The sequence below is a fragment of the Molossus molossus genome, unplaced genomic scaffold (assembly GCF_014108415.1).
Source record: "Molossus molossus isolate mMolMol1 unplaced genomic scaffold, mMolMol1.p scaffold_m16_p_3, whole genome shotgun sequence".
Taxonomy (NCBI): domain Eukaryota; kingdom Metazoa; phylum Chordata; class Mammalia; order Chiroptera; family Molossidae; genus Molossus; species Molossus molossus.
Genome location: NW_023425366.1, coordinates 42,075,447 through 42,093,429, shown reverse-complemented (window position 1 = coordinate 42,093,429; position 17,983 = coordinate 42,075,447). Strand labels below are relative to the sequence as shown.

The 17,983-nt window shown below is 37.5% G+C and overlaps 1 pseudogene; it reads left to right on the top strand.

Moving 5' to 3' along the window:
• The first annotated feature begins 1,504 nt into the window (after positions 1-1,504).
• LOC118641992 lies at positions 1,505-2,363 on the top strand (annotated as a pseudogene).
• Positions 2,364-17,983: the final 15,620 nt, after the last annotated feature.

Here is a 17,983-nt window from a genome sequence, read left to right as displayed (position 1 = left end):
AATAAGAACCAACAGAAAATGAGGCTAAAATCACCGTGTCAGAAATGACTGAAAGCTACAGAGAAAATGAACAAGGAAAAACAGAAACAAACATTCAAATGAATATAAATGGATCACGCCAGACTGCAAAGAGAAGCAAATAGGTCTCTGAGGACAATGACAAGGAAGCAAATGTTTAGAAAGTACACAAAAAAACCCTCTGCTCAGCTGTTCTTACTTCACTGCACTTCCTGTCGCATTCTTGGTAAACTAACAGACTTCTTTTACTTATTTATTTCTGTAGAGTTCCCTTGATCTCTAGCACTCCATTCTGCCTTTCTGAAGGCAAATTAAATTGATAAACGTTTGGCACTGTCCACCCCAGGACAGGGAGGCATGAAAAGGCACTAAACCATGAATGAAGAGGCCTAGGTTCTGTTCCCAGCTCTACTTCTCAAAAAAGTGTTCCTTTAGAAAAAAAATCAAGAAAAACAATGCATGGTCATCACACCCCACATGGTGAGAAATACCAAATAAGTCACACTAGCAAGTGCTAGATGCTAAGAAGATGTCAGCACAGTAAGCTGGGTTAAGAGATGAGGGCATTAGCTGTTCATCAAAACATTAAACCAAACTCAGGACCCAGCACATGGTAAGTGTTCTGTAAATATTTGTTGAATAAGCAAGTGAATAAATGAGCAAATGAATGAATGTATCTGCTAGTAGTCAATGCTAGCCCAACCAGTGAAATTAAGAAAGAGAAACTTAAACTGGTTATTATAAGATATATATAGTTATAGCTTTCATGAAAACATAAAATGAACATGTATAAAAGATTTTATTTAACTCATTAATTAATTAGAAATCCCATATGATAAAGGAGAACCTGAAGAACAAACACATATATAGGTAATCAAGAATGTTGAAATGAATCTGCTAATAGATGCAAACTAAGGAATATCTACATGATAAGCACCAATTACCTCTCCACTGAACAAAATTTGCTTGCATCTTTATGGACAAAAATAATTTGCATTACCACCAGTTTTCTACAGTTTACGAGGTTGTAAAATAGCTCAAAGACAATGAAAGATACAGACTCATGGATTGAGAAGACCACCAGAAGAGTACTCTAGACCATCTTTTAACTTTCATTGAAAGTATACCCTATTGGTAATCATTTTGCCCATTTAATTTTTTTACTAATTTTTTTGATATCATAGAGATACAAATTCTTTTCTGTCTCATTGTCCTTTTATTGAGGTCTTCTGGAAAAATCACAACCTTTCATGAACTCAACTATCTGCTGTCTCCTTGCCTGCACTTGAGAAAATCTTATAACAATGAAGACCGTGAATTCATAGTGACCACCAGCAACTGAGCCCTTGATATAGCTTTAAAGAAGTCAACTGCATTCTTGTGGTCATTTCACTATCCTATTCCATACAATACTCATGTCAAATATTTTCTTCTCTCAAAAAGTCTCTGATCACAGTAAACTTCAAAATATTTAGTACCAGCAACCTATGGACAGAGCTACACAGCCAATGTGTATTCCTCTATCATATGCTGACCTTGACAAAGCTGCCAGAGATATTTTAAACAAAGGATTTGGTTTTGGGTTGGTGAAACTGGACATGAAAACAAAGTCATGCATAAGCATGGAATTCTCAACATCTGGTTCATATAATACCAGGACCTTGGAAACCAAATATAGATGGTGTGAGTATGGTCTGACAATCACAGAGAAATGGAACACTGTTAACATTCTGGGAACAGTAATCGCAATTGAAGACCAGATTTGACAAGGTTTGAAACTGACATTTGATACCATCTTTTCACCACAGGAAAGAAAAGTGGTAAAATCAAGCCTTCTTACAAAAAGGAATGTATTGGTTGCAATATTGATTATGATTTTCTGGACCTGCCATCCATGGTTCAGCTGTCTTTGTTTATAAGAGCTGACTTGCTGGATACCAGGTGACCTTTGACAGTACCAAATCAAAGCTGACAAAGAATAACTTTGCAGTGGGCTACAAGACTGGGGACTTCCAGCTACACACTAATGTCAATGGTGGGACAGAATTTGAAGGCTAAATTTATCACAAAGTATGTGAAGATCTTGACACTTCAGTAAACCTTGCTTGGACATCAGGTACCAGCTGCACTCGCTTTGGCCTTGCAGCTGAATATCAGTTGGATCCCACTGCTTCCATTTCTGCAAAAATCAATAACTCTAGTTTAATTGGAATGGGCTATACTCAGACTCTGAGGTCTGGTGTAAAGCTTACACTATCTGCTCTGGTAGATGGGAAGACCATTGCATTAATGCTGGAGGACACAAACTTGGGCTTGCCCTGGAGTTGGGGGATTCATCCAGCTGAAAGCAACCTCTAGGGATGGATATTAAAAGATTTGGCCTTAATATATTTCCAGTGTGACCAGCAGGCTTCATACCCTCCAAGAAGCTGATCAAAACAAAGGATGAGCTAAACAAGAACTGTGTTTTAAATATGTAGATAGTTACTTGTTAACTGATTTCCAATTGAATTTGTTATCTACCTTAATACCAATGCTGCTGTCGTGCAGTCACCTATACATTGTCTAATGTATTTAACTATTAAATGCATTACCCACTAGTAATGAAATAGACCTTTATAAAAACTGGGGGGGGGGGGGGGGCGGATAGCCCTGAGGTCGAAAAATGGCGGCAGAGTATATGGAAGCATCACAGATCCTCTCCCAGGACCAAATTGAAATTATAACTAAAATAAAGACAAACCATTAGGACAAAGCAACTTAAAAGCAGCTGGAGAGATTCCTTATAACCAGGAAGGAAAAAAGGAAACAAATTGAGTTTGGTGGGAACTGCATAAAAGGGTGGGCTGGGAACCTAAAGACAGCAGCTGAGGTCTGTTTTAGCTGTGAACAGTTCCCTCAGGGTAAAATCCCAAGCTGGCTCCACAGTGCAGAGTGTCAGGACAGAGCACTAAATTAGCTACATCCACTCACCTTGGGCTCTGGAAGAGGGAGGGCCGACTGGATTGGAATGATGTGAAAAGACTCGGAAGACTGGAGAGCTGGGAGGACACCAAAAATTTTGTGCTGAATCACTACTTATTAGGACAGTAGCCATATTACTCAAAGAGCCCCTTCCCAGCGCCCCAGGGAGAAGCAACAGCCCCGTACTCAGGAATTTAACACCACCCAGCCAGGCCAGAGAAATGCAAATTGAAGATCATTAACAGCTAGAGATCTACCCGACCCATTGGATATCATCTTACCCTGAACACCTGAGGGATTTTTTTTCATTCAGCTGAGGGCTACAATGGAAGGCTCATCGAGTAACTGAGAACAATAAGCTCCAGACAAAAGCTACAGAAAAATTGAACCTTTGATAGGCAAATCTACCCAGGAAAGTAAGACTTGACAGTGGTGTTTAACATGGGTCCTCCCACACTCATCCAAACCAAGTAGAGGGAGCCATAATCAGAGGAACACCAACACCCACAGGAAAAATTTAGCAGGCTCCAAAACCCTCTGAGACAGCCAAAATGGTGACACAAAGAAACAAATCACAAATAAAAGAATAAGACAATTCTAAAGAAGAAGAGATAAATGAACTGCAATTGAGCAAGTTATCAGAGGTAGACTTCAGAGTAATTATAATATAACAACGCACAAAAGCATGAGTAAACATATAGAAACATTGCAATCAACCAATTGGAATTGAAAAATGACCAAACAGAAATGTAGAATGATATAGCAGAAATAAAGAACACGTTGGAAGGAATAACCAGCAGCGTAGAAAAAGCTGAGGATTGGATCAGTGAATTAGAAGACAGGGCCCAATCAGAGAACCAAAGAGAAAAAAAAAAAAAAAAAATTAAAAAACAGCAAGACAGCTTAAGAGAACTGTGGGACAATATGAAACATAACAACATTCACATCATAGGAGTCCCAGAAAAAGAGGAAAATGAGCAAGGGTTAGAGAATATAGTTGAAGAAATAGTGACAGAAAACTTCCCTCACTTAGTGAAGGAAAAAGGCATACAAGTTCAATAAGCACAGAGAGACCAAAATAAGAAAAACCAAACAGGCCCACACTGAGACACGTAATAATTTAAATGCCCAAAATTAAAGACAAACAGATAATCCTAAAGGCAGCAAGAGATAAGCAACAGGTTGCCTACAAAGGAACCCCCATAAGGCTATCAGCTGACTTCTCAACAGAAACACTACAGATCAGAAGGGAATAGCATGAAACTATCAAGGTAATGAAAAACAAGGATCTGAGTTCAAAACTACTCTATCCAGCAAAGCTAATATTCAAAATAGAAGGTACAAAAACAGCTTCCCAGATCAAAAAAAAAAAAAAAAAAAGGCAACAGAAATATATTAGCACTAAACCAGCATATAAGAAATGGTAAAAGGACTGCTATAATTAGCAAGAAAAATAGAAAAAATATATACCCACAATAAACAAAAATGGCAATAAACATATTAATAATAATCTTAAACATAAATGAAGTAAATGCTCTGATCAAAAGATACAGAATAGCTGAATGGATAAGAAAGCATGACTCATATATATGTTGTTTATAAGAGACCCACCTCACAACAAAAGTCTCACATAGGTTAAAAGTGAAGGGATGAAAAAAAATCTTCCAAGCAAATGGAAAGAAAAAAAAAAAAAAGAAAACTTGGGTAGCAATGCTTATATCCAATAAAGTAGACTTCAAAATGAAAGCCGTATCTAGAGACCAAAGAGGCCACAACATAATAGTTAAAGGCTCTATGCAACAGGAGAATATAACCTTGGTAAACATATATGAACCCAATATAGAAGCACCAAAATACATATAAAAACTTCTGGGGGACCTAAAAGAAGAATTCTACACCAACACAATCATAGCAAGGGATTTTAACACCCCACTGACATTACTTGATAGAGCTTCTAGACAAAAAATTAGCAAGGAAAAGGAGACTCTAAATGATACATTAGATCAAATGGATGTAATAGATATCTATAGAGAATTACACCCCAAAACTTCAGAATTCACATTCTTCTCAAGTGCACATGGGACATTCTCAAAGTTAGACCACATATTAGGACACAAACTAAGTCTCTACAAGTTCAAGAACACTGAAATCTTAACAAGCATCTTCTCAGATCACAATGGCATGAAACAAGAAATCAATTACAATAAAAACACTCAAAAACATTCAAACACATAGAGGCTACATAGCATGTCCTTAAACTATAAATGAGTTACCAAAGAAATCAAGAAAAACATTTTAAACTTTCTGGAAACCAATGAAAATGAACACAAAATTTATGAGACCTAACGAAAGCAGTCCTAAGAGAGAAGTTCATAGCACTACATGCCTACCTCAAGAAACTCAAAAAATTTCTAAGTGACTATCTAACCTCACAACTTACAGAACTAGAAAGTAAACAAATAGGAAAACCCAGAACAAGTAGAAGGAAATTAATAGTAAACGTCAGAACAGAAATAAACAACATAGACACTAAAAAAAAAAAAAAACACAACAATTTAAAAGATCAATGAAACAAAGTGATGGTTCTTTGAAAAGATAAATAAGATTAATGGAAACTTAGCCAGACTCACCAAGAAACAAAGAGAGAGAACCCAAATAAACAAAATCAGAGATGAAAGAGGAGAAGAACTGACACCACAAAAATACAAAGGATCGTTAACTACTATAATACATTATATGCCAACAAATTGGACAATCTGGGAAAAATGAAAAAATTTCTAGAATTACACAGTCTCCCAAAACTGAATCAGGAAGAGATAGAAAATTTGAACAGACCAATAACCACTAAGGAAATTGAAGATGTAATCAAGAAACTACCAGCAAGCAAACGCCCAGGCCCAGATGGCTTCACGATGGTTTTACTGAACATTCAAAGTAAAACTAACACCCATTCTCCTGAAACTATTCCAAAAAATGCAAGAAAAAGGAAGACTTTCCAATTTGTTTTATGAGGCCAGCATACTTCTAATTCCAAATCCAGATAAAGACACTACAAGGAAAAAAAACTACAGACCAATATCCCTGATGAACATAGATGCCAAAATCCTTAACAAAATATTAGCAAATCATATCCAGCAATACATTAAAAAAAATTATTCACCACCAAGTGGGATTCAACCCAGGAATGCGAGGCTGGCTCAATATTCGCAAATCCATAAATGTGATATACCACATAAACAAAATGAAAGATAAAAACCATATGATCATATCAATAGATGCTGAAAAAGCAGTTGATAAAATCCAGTACCCATTTCTGATAAAAACGCTTAGCAACGTGGGAATAGAGGGATCATATCTCGACATAATAAAGGCCATACATGAAAAATCTACAGCCAACATCATACCCAATGGGCAAAAACTAAAGCATTTCCCTTAAGAACAGGAACCAGACAGGGATGCCTACTTTTGCCATTTTTGTTTAACATAGTACTGGAAGTCTTAGCCACGGTAATTAGACAAACAAGAAAAATAAAAGGGATCCAAATTGGAAAGGACGAAGTGAAACTGTCATTATTTGTAGATGACATGATATTATACATAGAAAACCCTAAAGACTCCATCAAAAATCTACCAGAGCTAATAAATGAATTGGGTAAAGTAGCAGAATACAAAATTAACATCAAGAAATCAACAGCATTCTTATACACTAATAATGAACTCATAGAAAGAGAAACAAAAAAAAATCCCATTTGCCCCATTGTGGCAAAAAACTTAAGATACCTAGGAATAAATTTAACCAAAGAAGTAAAGAACCTGTTTCAGAAAACTACAGGACATTGAAAAAAGAACTAGAGGAAGATATTAAAAAGTAGAAGCATATACCTTGTTCATGAATGGAAAGAATTAACATCATCAAAATATCCATACTACCCAAAGCAATCTATAGATTCAATGCAATCTCTATTAAAGTATCAACAACATATTTCACAGAACTAGAACAAACACTTCAAAAGTTTATATGGAACCAAAAAAGACCCCGAATAGCCACAGACGTCTTGAAAAAAAACAAAGTAGGATATTGATATCATAATACCAAATATCATGTTATACTATAAAGCCACTGTAATCAAAACAAACTGGTACTGACACAAGAACAGGCATATTGGTCAATGGAACAGAACAGAGAACCCAGAAATTGACCCAAGACATTATGCTCGCTTAATATTTGACAAAGGTGGCAAGAGCATACAGTGGAATAAAAACAGCCTCTTTAATAAATGGTGTTGGGAAAATTGGACAGCTCCATGCAAAAAAATGAAACTAGACCACCAACTTACACCATACATAAGAATAAACTCAAGGCCGGCTGGTGTGGTTCAGTGGTTGAGCATCGACCTATGCACCAAGAGGTTACCAGTTCAATTCCTGGTCAGGGCACATGCCTAGGTTGTGGATCCAATCCCCAGTGTGGGGCATGCAGGAGGCAGCCAATCGATGTTCTCTCTCATTGATGTTTCTGTCTCTCTGTCCCTTCACTTCCTCTTTCTAATATCAATTAAAAAAAAAAAAAAAAAAAAAAAAGAATAAACTCAAAGTGGATAAAAGACTTAAACATGATTCATGAATCCATAAAAATCCAGGAAGAAAATGTAGACAACAAAATTTCAGACATCACATGCAGCAGAATTTTTTACTGATAAATGCCTAAGACAAGAGAAACAAAGGAAAAAAATAATACATGGAACTACATCAAACTAAAAAGCTTCTACACAGCAAAAGAAACAAGCATCAATATGGAAAGGGAACCCACAATATGAAAGAGCATTCTTGCTAAGGATACATCAGATAAGGGGTTAATTTCCAAAATATACAGAGTAGTCATACAACTCAACAAAGGAAGACAAACAATCCAATTTAAAAATGGGCAAAGGACCTAAACAGACACATCTCCAAACAGAACATACAAATGGTCAAGAGACATATTAAAAAAATGCTCAATGTCACTAATCATCAGAGAGATGCAAATTAAAACAACTATGAAGTATCACCTCACACCTGCCAGTATGGCTGCCATCAACAAATGATCAAACAACAAGTGCTGGCGAGGATGTGGAGAAAGGGGACTCTAGTACGCTGCTGGTGGGAATGCAGACTGGTACAGCCACTATAAAAAACAATATATTGTTTCCTCAAAAAATAAAAATGGAACTGCTATTTGAGCCAGTGATCCTACTTCTAGAAATACATCCTAAGAAGCCTGAAATGCCAATCAAAAAGAATATATGTACACCTATGTTCATAGCAGCACTGTTTACAATAGCTAAGATCTGGAAACAGCCCAAGTGTCCATCAATAGATGAGTAGATAAAAAAAGCTGTGGTACATATACACAATGGAACACTATGCAGCTGTAAGAAAGAAAGATCTCTTATCCTTTGAGACAACATGGAGGGACCTGGAGAGTATTATGCTAAGCAAAATAAGCCAATCAGAGAAAGACAAATACCACGTGATCTCACTTATTTGTGGAATATAATGAACAGAATAAGCTGATAAACAAAATAGACCCAGAAACATAGAATGAGTACATTTCAGACTGACAAACCTCAGAGGACAGTTGCCTGGGGGAGGGAGGGGGGCTGGTGGAGAGGGGTAGGAAAGAGCTAAAAAAAATACTTATATGCATGTATGCATAAACAGTGGACATAGACAACAATGCTGGGGGGGTGGATTGGGAGGAGGGTGTTTGGGGTGGGGAGGAGAAATATCTGTAACAAAAATAAATTAATAAAAATTGCAACAACCACAACAACAAAAATAAGCTGATAAACATAATAGACTCAGAGACATAGAAAGGAGTATGGTTCTGACTGACAAACCTTAGAGGAGGGGGACGGGGCAGGGGAAGGAAGAGATAGACCAATGAACTTATATGCACATATGCATAACCAATGGACATAGACAACAATGCTGTGAGGGGGGTGGAATGGGGAGGAGGGTGTATGGGGGAAACATCCGTAACAAAAATAAATTAATTAAAAATAATAGTAATAAAATCATGTAATGAAAAAAATAAATAGCCCTTATCAGTTTGGCTCCACAGTTAGAGTGTAGCCTGCAGACCAAAGGAGCACATACCTGGGTTGCAGTTTTGATCCCTGGCTCCAGGCGGGGTCTTGCAGGAGGCAACCAATCAATGTGTCTCTCTCACATCAGTGTTTCTCTCTTTCTCCTTCCCTCCCTTTTCTTTTCCACTCTCTAAAAAACCCAATGGAAAAATATTCTCCTGTGAGGATTAACAAATGAGAGATAGAGATAGAGATAGAGATAGAGATAGAGATAGAGATAGAGATAGAGATAGAGACAGAGACAGAGACAGAGACAGAGACAGAGACAGAGATAGAGATAGAGATAGAGATAGAGATAGAGATAGAGATAGAGATAGAGATAGAGATAGAGATAGATCTCCTCCAGGAAGATATGGCACTGATTGATCAGAAAAGGGGCTGTATGGAACTTTGTTTCTGGCGATGCTATCTTCTGGATGCTGAATCATAGGAAGGTCTGGGGTTCCTGGGAAAGAGTGGTGCATAGAAATCAGGGCAAATGGGGACTCACATAAGGCTTAGAATTATTCCCATATTTTAATCATCAATATGGCCATATTTCTCTTTGACTCCAATTCACTTACTTTCCCCCAATCTCAGCAGATGACATCACCATCTACTCCACAGAGAAAATTAAAGCCATCAGAAATCTCTCAGCTTTAAACTCACAACCCTATCCCCCAGTGCATCTACCCCACCCTCTTTTCATCCCAGGATATAGAAAGGAATCTGTAGGAACACAGAGAGTGTATCTGACATCTGTTATGAAAAGGATAACAGAAGAAAAAGAAAGACAAGATTGGACTAAAGCAATGCAGTAATACAGAGGAAAAGGGGGAGACTGAAGGGAAGTAGATACCACTGGTTAATATATTCTATATTTCATGAAAACTATGAACAAGGAAGATCAACTATACATGGCTTCTGTAAGAGGATCCCTTCAAGGAGAATTTGTTGTGCGTCACTTCAAAGGTTCAGAGAGTCGCTTCCCAGCATAAGTATTTTAGGGAACCTGATTATAAATTCAATTGAAATGAACCCAAGGGACATTTGCAATAAATCAAATCCCTAAAAATAAATGTACCTATGCTTCAAACCAATAGAGGAATTAAATTTATTTTGAAGACAACACCAAGATACATAATACCTGAACTGGTAGGAAAACTTTTTGTATTTCCATTTAGCAGACAGGGATAAAAATTGTGTACCTGCCTTCGTTCTGTACTAGAAGTGAGTCTACATAACACTGAAAGAAACAAACCTACAAGAAGTAATGGGCCAGGCACTAGGCTTAGCACACTCCGAATTCAAGAAATGTAAAATGTGGTATGGAATACTGAATGTTGACTTTCTTAAAGACAGTTTTCATGTTTTAACCAGTAATTCTGAAACTTGATCTTGCATCAAAATTTTCTAGAGGGCTTGATAAAACAGATTGCCAGCCCCCATCCCAGAGTTTCTGTTCCAGTAGGTCTGGGACTCAGCCTGAGAATGTGCATCTCTATACGTTCCCAGGAGATACTGATGCAGTTGGTGTAGGGACCACACTTTGAGACTCATTGCCCTAAACTATATCTAAAAGTAAATAAACCAATGAAAAATACTTATTTGAGTAAATGGAGGGAAAATAGATTAATGACCAGTTAAAAAAAAAACAAACAAACAATTAATCCTGAAGAAATAATTCTTAGGAGCTTTTGACCAAATATAATGTTGATGAATTCAACAAACTGCAGTTGAAGAAAATAAACTGTCCTTTCTCCAAGTCCTTTTGCCATATTTTTCTAGACATCACAGGTTTTATAGTTTGCTGCCCATCTGCTTAGTTTTCCTGGCTTTTGCCATTTCCCTTGATTTCTCTGTCTCTTAAATCACTGTCCTTCAGTTGATTTCCTGATACTTGTTTAGCCCTCTTTTTTCTCAATTCTTCTAAATTTCTCTCCCATAGAGAGCATTCTTGCTGTTCAGAGTGGTGTCATTAAGTCACTGACTTCCCTAGATTCTTTCCATTGTTTCGATTTAACTCTCAGAGGATTTCAACTTAACTAAAGACCAGGCTAACTGAAAAGTGAACATTCTAAAGTAAAATCAGACAACCAAAGTGATATAGTTGGTATGGTCTCAGCTCAGAATGTGCCCTGTCTTATTTTTGTACAGCCAACAAAGTCCACCACGTGTGAAAGGATTATTTACCCAACTGGCTGTGCTGCTGGCCAGAGAACCTATAGGACAATAAATCCTGACCAACCCTCACATGAGGCAACAATGGATGAGGTTGGCTGGTCCTAACATAGAAGAAACCCATTCAGGGATCTAAAATTGTATAAGTAAAAAAGAAGACACTGTAGCTGCTCCTATTTTTAAGAAGAAAAGAGTTAATGAAAGAATGGAGGTGGAGAAAATTATGATCTTTAAGAAAAGGAATGGTGTTGCTAGACTGAAAGTGTCCATTTACTTGTGCACATCAAAGCCCAGTAACACATGAGCAGGGGTTTGCATTCAAGAAAGTAAAAATTTATGAAGGACATGACACACCATGCCGGAGTCACAGGTAGCTCATGCTCAAAGACCTGGCTCCCCGATGGCTTTCAGAGGATGGATTACAAAGTGAAAAAGTAATTAATCATGGTGACTCACAGAGTTAGAGTGGTGGTCTCTACCGACTAGTTGGTACTAAGATAGGGGGTAATCGATCATTGCATTTGGTCCTGATGTCAGCCATGGAGTTGTTCTGTACAATTTCACAAAGATTTGTTCTGTGGGATCTGATCTTCCACTTTCCTGGGTCTGGAGCTAAAACACAACTGAGGCCAAGATATTATTTAGTTTGACTGAAAACTCTGTCTCAATAGTCAATAGACCCAAGACCTTGTTTCTAAGACTATTGGATGATGACCAGAACCTCACTGTCCTGGTGGCTTAATAATTAAGCAAGGGAGAGGGAGATGGGTGAGTGAGGGTACAAGGTGAGGCCAGTTTGAGTGAAAGAAAAAAAAATCAAAATAAAAGGCCGTATTAAAGAAAATGTCTCTGCATGGTTACAGTGGGGGGAAAGCAATGGAAAAAATTTATGGATGCCTGTCACTTGGTTCAGAATTCAGTAAGTTGTAATGGGAAAAGGAATAATGGGAGGAAGAAGGGTAGTAAATTAACAAAGCATAAGTACATCTAAAATAGCAAATAAGATCCATTTGTAACTTTTAAAATTCAAATAATAAAGTTCAAGTGGTAGAAAAAAGTTTTCCTGCCACTTGAAATTAATTTCTTAAAAGATTATATTTCTAGACCATACAACCTCCCCCAAAACAAACAAACGAATTAATTTCTAAGAGATGTATTTTTTGTGTGTGATGGTCAGTTTTATATGCCAATTTAACTAGGTTATAGTCCCATTATTCAATCAAACACTAGGCTAGGTAATTCCAAAGATATTTTGTAGATGTAATTTAAGCCTGTAATAAGTTGACTTTAAGGAAGAGAGATTATTTTCAGAAAATCAGGGTGGTCCCAACTTAATCAGTTGATAAACCCATGCTTCCCCGAAGGAAGCAGGAGGACCTCAGCTTTACCTCTGAGCTGAGAGGTTGGTCTGCCCTCCCTGTGGATTTCAGACATGTTAAGCCAACTTCCACAATCACATAAGCCAATGTCATGCAATAAATTTCTTCATACAGCTGGGTCTGTCTTCTGGTTGAATCCTGACTGATACATTTTCTTCTATAACTGCTCATTATGTCACAAATCTGCCTCCTGTTGCTGTCCACAGGGAGCTTCTTAGATACACCGCATCTGTTCTCTACCACCTAATAAATGCATATTCCAGAAAGACATGACTTGGTAACCATTAAAAGTTGGTAGAGAATTTCTATTTAAAGCATTAGTCTTAACTCAGTTTCCCAATCAAGTGAGTAAGGAATTTGTTTAATAGAGGAAAAGCATTGGGTACTACTCATAAGCCAGAAAAAAATATTTTTTTAAATTATATAATCTATGGTATATGTGAAACCACGACTGAAGAAAGGACTCCCTGGAACAGACGGGCAAACCTCAGAGGGAAAGGGGGTGGAGAGGTTCAGGGTTAGAAAGAGATAAACCAAAGAACTTATGTGCATATATGCATAACCGATGAACACAAACAATAGTGTGGGGAAGTCAGGAGCAGGGTGGGAGCAGGGAGGAGAGGGTAAATGGGGGGGAAAGGAGGAACATCTGTAATAATTTCAACAATAAAGATAAAAATAACAATAATAAAGTAAAAATAAATAAATACAAAGAAAAGACTCTGTGTAAGATTGGAAATGATTGCCAAGTGAGTGAATGGACAAGATCCCCAGCGACCATTAAATCAGAGTGATATATGCTTCAGCAGCACATACACCAAAATTGGGGTAATGATGATTGCAACTAACATTAGAGCACTTAAAATGTGTCAGGCACTATTGCAAATGCTTTATAAATAGTAGCTCAAACCTCACAACACCAGTGAAGTAGATACTAGAATTGTCTCTATTTTCCAGATGTAAAACTGGAGGTAAAAATAATTAAGCAATTTGCACCAACCTGATACCATTGCAGTTAACACAGTTAATAATTGGAAAGGAGCAAAGGGAAGAATAGAAGCATGCCCAGTAAAGTCTCAATGACAAAGGAAGGGTACTTGCCTGTCAGTCATACCTGGAAACAGGTCATTGGCCAGAAGAAGCATGGCCACTGCAAGCACAGAAATATTTGATATTTAAGCTCCTAAACAAAGGCGTTCTACCCTCTTATTCTCTCTCTTGCATGGTGAGCTCCTGGATCTCTTATTGAAGGGGAGCATTCCCCTGCATTCACCAACATGGCTCATGGCCATGTGGACCCTACACAATGGACTGATGAGCTGGAACTAGCCTGATGCTGTGCCAGACTCAACTCCACCATGGAACGCAAACTTTAAACACTGGCCTTGTTTCTAGCTCTGCTAAATCCCCAGCTATACCTCTTTCAGGACTGGCTTAAGGGAAATGGTACTTTGCAATTCCAGGGATGTAATTCTACACTAATAAAGCTTTCTACCACATCTCATGCTCCCATGGGGGCCTCCAGAAATACTTATTCCAGCGACACCCCAAGAACCCCACTCTCACTAGTGACAGAGAAGGGCACAATTCTCCAATAACAAACCCACTCTAACAGTAAGTGGAAGAACCAAACTCAAACCCAGTCTGGTTCTAGAATGTGCACTCTCAATTTTGTATAACCTCATTAGTCCTGAAGTAGGGACATCTAGAATCTACCATGAACTTCCTTAAACGTGAATAGTGGCATGAAAAGAGAAACGCATTCTGAGTCTCATCTCCACCTGGAGTAGATGATGAGGTCATTGCTTCTAAGGCAGACAATGTGCCAGATAGAGAAGGGTGCCACCCGGTGACTCCAGGCTACTGGACAAATAAGAAAATGGAATCCTTCTTTGTCACCTTCGCAATGAATCAGTCATCCATTCCTCTTCATAACAGTGTCCCACCTAAACTTCTTATACATGTCCACATAGTTTCATCTCCATCACAACAAGCTTGGTCCAAACCACAGTCATGTCTTGTCTGGTTGCGAAAACATTCTAAAGTGGTCTCCACATATCCACCTGGTTCCTCCAATCCATCATCCACAATGGAAACTAGAGTCAGCTTTCAAACCACATATTTAAATATATCATTCACCCACTTCATAGTCAACAATAGCTTTTCATTGCTTTTGGATTGTTGTGTCCTTAAGGTGATCTGGCCCCTCTTGTCTCCCTCAATTCTTCTCTATGCTCACTACACTGTGAACAACAGTCTCTTGTTGGTCCCTCCAATTCACCGGGAACCCAGTAAGTTTTCATAACCCTCACCACTACTGGTAATTAAGTAGACTTTGTGTATCTGGCCACTGTGACTCAGTGGATTGAGCCTCATCCCATGGACTGAGAGGTTCCGGTTCAATTCCTGGTAAGGACACATGCCCGGGTTGCAGGAGGTAGCCTCTCAATATTTCTCTTTCACATCAATGTTTCTATCTCTCTCCCTTCCTCTCTCTCTAAAAAAATAAATTAAAACATATTTTTAAAAATAAGTAGACTTTGTGTAATTATTTGATATGACTTCTCCAGGCGTTTGTAATCTGTACACAAGCAAAGACCAAGTCTTTCCTACTTATCATCATATCTCTAGTGACAGACACAAAGTTAGCCCTCAATAAATATTTGCTGAACAGATCAATTCTTTGCTACAATCATGAAGTTTCCAGACACAGACATGCTTCTGTGCCACTCTCCAAAAAGGACAATATCGAAACATTAAAGAATACAAACCTCCATTTTCCTCTTTATCTGAAATTAAAGAAGCTAAAGGAACAATCTTAGACAGAACACAGCCTAACTTCAAATACTAGACATAAAAGACATTCTCCTGTGAGGATGACAAGTAAAAATTACCAGACAATAAAAACACTTTAGTAGTTTCTAGAGAGTGAGCAATTTGGGAAATCATAACAAATAACTAGATTGTGCTGTGACAAATACTGCAAATTGTAATTTTGTCATGTTCTCAATTGTATTTGCATGTATGAAAAGGAATGATATGAGTTAGGAAACATTGTCTTCAGATGAAAATTGAGAAAGATGAATTTTACTGGAGGCAGTAAAGTGAAATTAATTAGATAACAGCAAAACAAGCAAATGAATTAGAAGACATGTTTGACAAATTATCCCAGAATTCAGTGGAAAATTACAAAGAAAGATACGTACATTGAACAGAACACTGCAATGTGGGAGGTACCTGGAAGATCTAGTATAAAGGACTTTAAGAGGAGAGAAGGGCCAGAGGAAAAACAATAATCAAATAGTAGAAGAAAATGTCCCTGGTTTGAAAAAATAAAATAAAGAGCAATATAAGCTTTCAGACAGAAAGAGTCTGTTTGGTACCCTTATAACTTTAATTATAAAAAATAAAAGAACCATAACTATACAGATCCTGAATAAACATTTAAATTTGAAAAGATAAAAAAGTGTCTCTTAGGGACGGCAAAAATAGATTAACTACAAAGAAAAAAAAGTACAGTAATCAGTAAAATGGCAGGCCTATTTAAGTAGTTTCATCAATATTATTGAGAAATTTAATACAAATATAAACAACCCTGAAAAGAAAAACATATACCTTAAAAAAAAACTAATAATAAAGTCTAGATTAATAGCTCATGTTAGTTGAAACAAGTTGAGATGGAAGGGCAGAGAGAAAAATATTTTAAACTAGGAAGATGAAGTAGCTTAGTAGATAAAGAAGCCACGGAAGTCTGACTTCAAATTCTGGCCCTGCCAGTTGCTAGCTTTTTGCTCTAAAGCAGTGGTTCTCAACCTTCCTAATGTCATGACCCTTTAATACGGTTCTTCATGTTGTGGTGACCTCCAACCATAAAATTATTTTTGTTGCTACTTCATAACTGTAATTTTGCTACTGTTATGTCTTATGCGACCCCTGTGAAAGAGTCGTTCAACCCCCAAGGGGGTCGTGACCCACAGGTTGAGAACAACTGTGAGTCTAAAGCATGTGACTTAACTTCATGGAACCTATATTCTCATCAGTAAATGGTGATATTAATATCTACAGGGCTGCTGCAAATATTAAATAATATATGAAAATTATTCAGCTTGCTGATGCTAAATTTTTAAATAGAGAGAAGGATGTGAGTTCTTAATAACCACCAGAAGAATAGAAATGTCAAGTAAAAATAGCAAATTGCAAATAAAATCTAAATAGTAAAATAAAAGGGAAATAAGAAACATGTAAAAAAAATCAGAAGGCTAAATAAAACAGGATAGGATATATATAAAACCAAATTCTCAGAAAAACAATGATCAATTATAAATTCATATAGTTACAATTACAATAGAAGATTTTGTGTACCTCTGCCAGTTCTTGATAGAGAAATTAAAATAGTAGCAGAATTAATAAGAGGTATATACCAAACTTTGTATCTGCAGAATATATAATTACTTTCAAATATTCAGAGAATAATTACCAAAAAAATGATCAAATTGTAGGCTACTAATAAATTCTCAATAACTGCCCCAGAAATGTTTAGAATTCACAGAAGCAAAAGGATAACCTAAGTAGGGAGCTGAAGCCCTATGACCTGAACTAACTCAGCACAACATAAAAGTACATAGTTTACTTCTACAAATACTATGGATAAACAAAACAGACCCACCCCCCACACAAAAAAAGAGATTTTTGTTCTGTGTTAGTTCTTAGAAGCCTAACTTGTATGATGAGTCAACTCTAGCTCAAATGAAAATTAGACCCTCAAGAGGAACATCAGTGCTTGCAGTCAATAGGGTGACATTTCATACATCAAGGCTTCTTTTTCGACTTTCAGTTGCCCTCCAGTTACTGCATCTCCTAAAGCATTTGGGGAGAAAACTCCAGCAGCCGCTGCCATTTTATTTGTCCATCAAGGGGTCTCTAACAAAAGCAGTGACTTTCCAGCTACCAGATCAGTGAGAAATCTTCAACAAGGTTGTCCTACCTTCAAAATGTAAAAAAGAATCACCTGCCCTGGCCAGTTTGGCTCAGTGGTTAGAGCGTCGGCCTGCGGTCCAGAGAGACCCGGGTTTGGTTCCCGCTAAGGGCACATACTTCGGTTGCAGTTTGTCCCCGGCCCTGGTTGGTCGTGCGGGTGGCAGCCATTCGATGTGTCCCTTCACGTCGATGTTTCTCACTCTCTCTCCCTTCCTCTCTCTCCCTCCCATTCTATCTGTACAAAAAATGGAAAAATGTCCTCGGGTGAGGATAAAAAAAAAAGAATCACCTAAATAAAAATCCTCATGATACTTTTGCAACTATGATAGCTCATCTCTTGTATCAAATTAATAGACA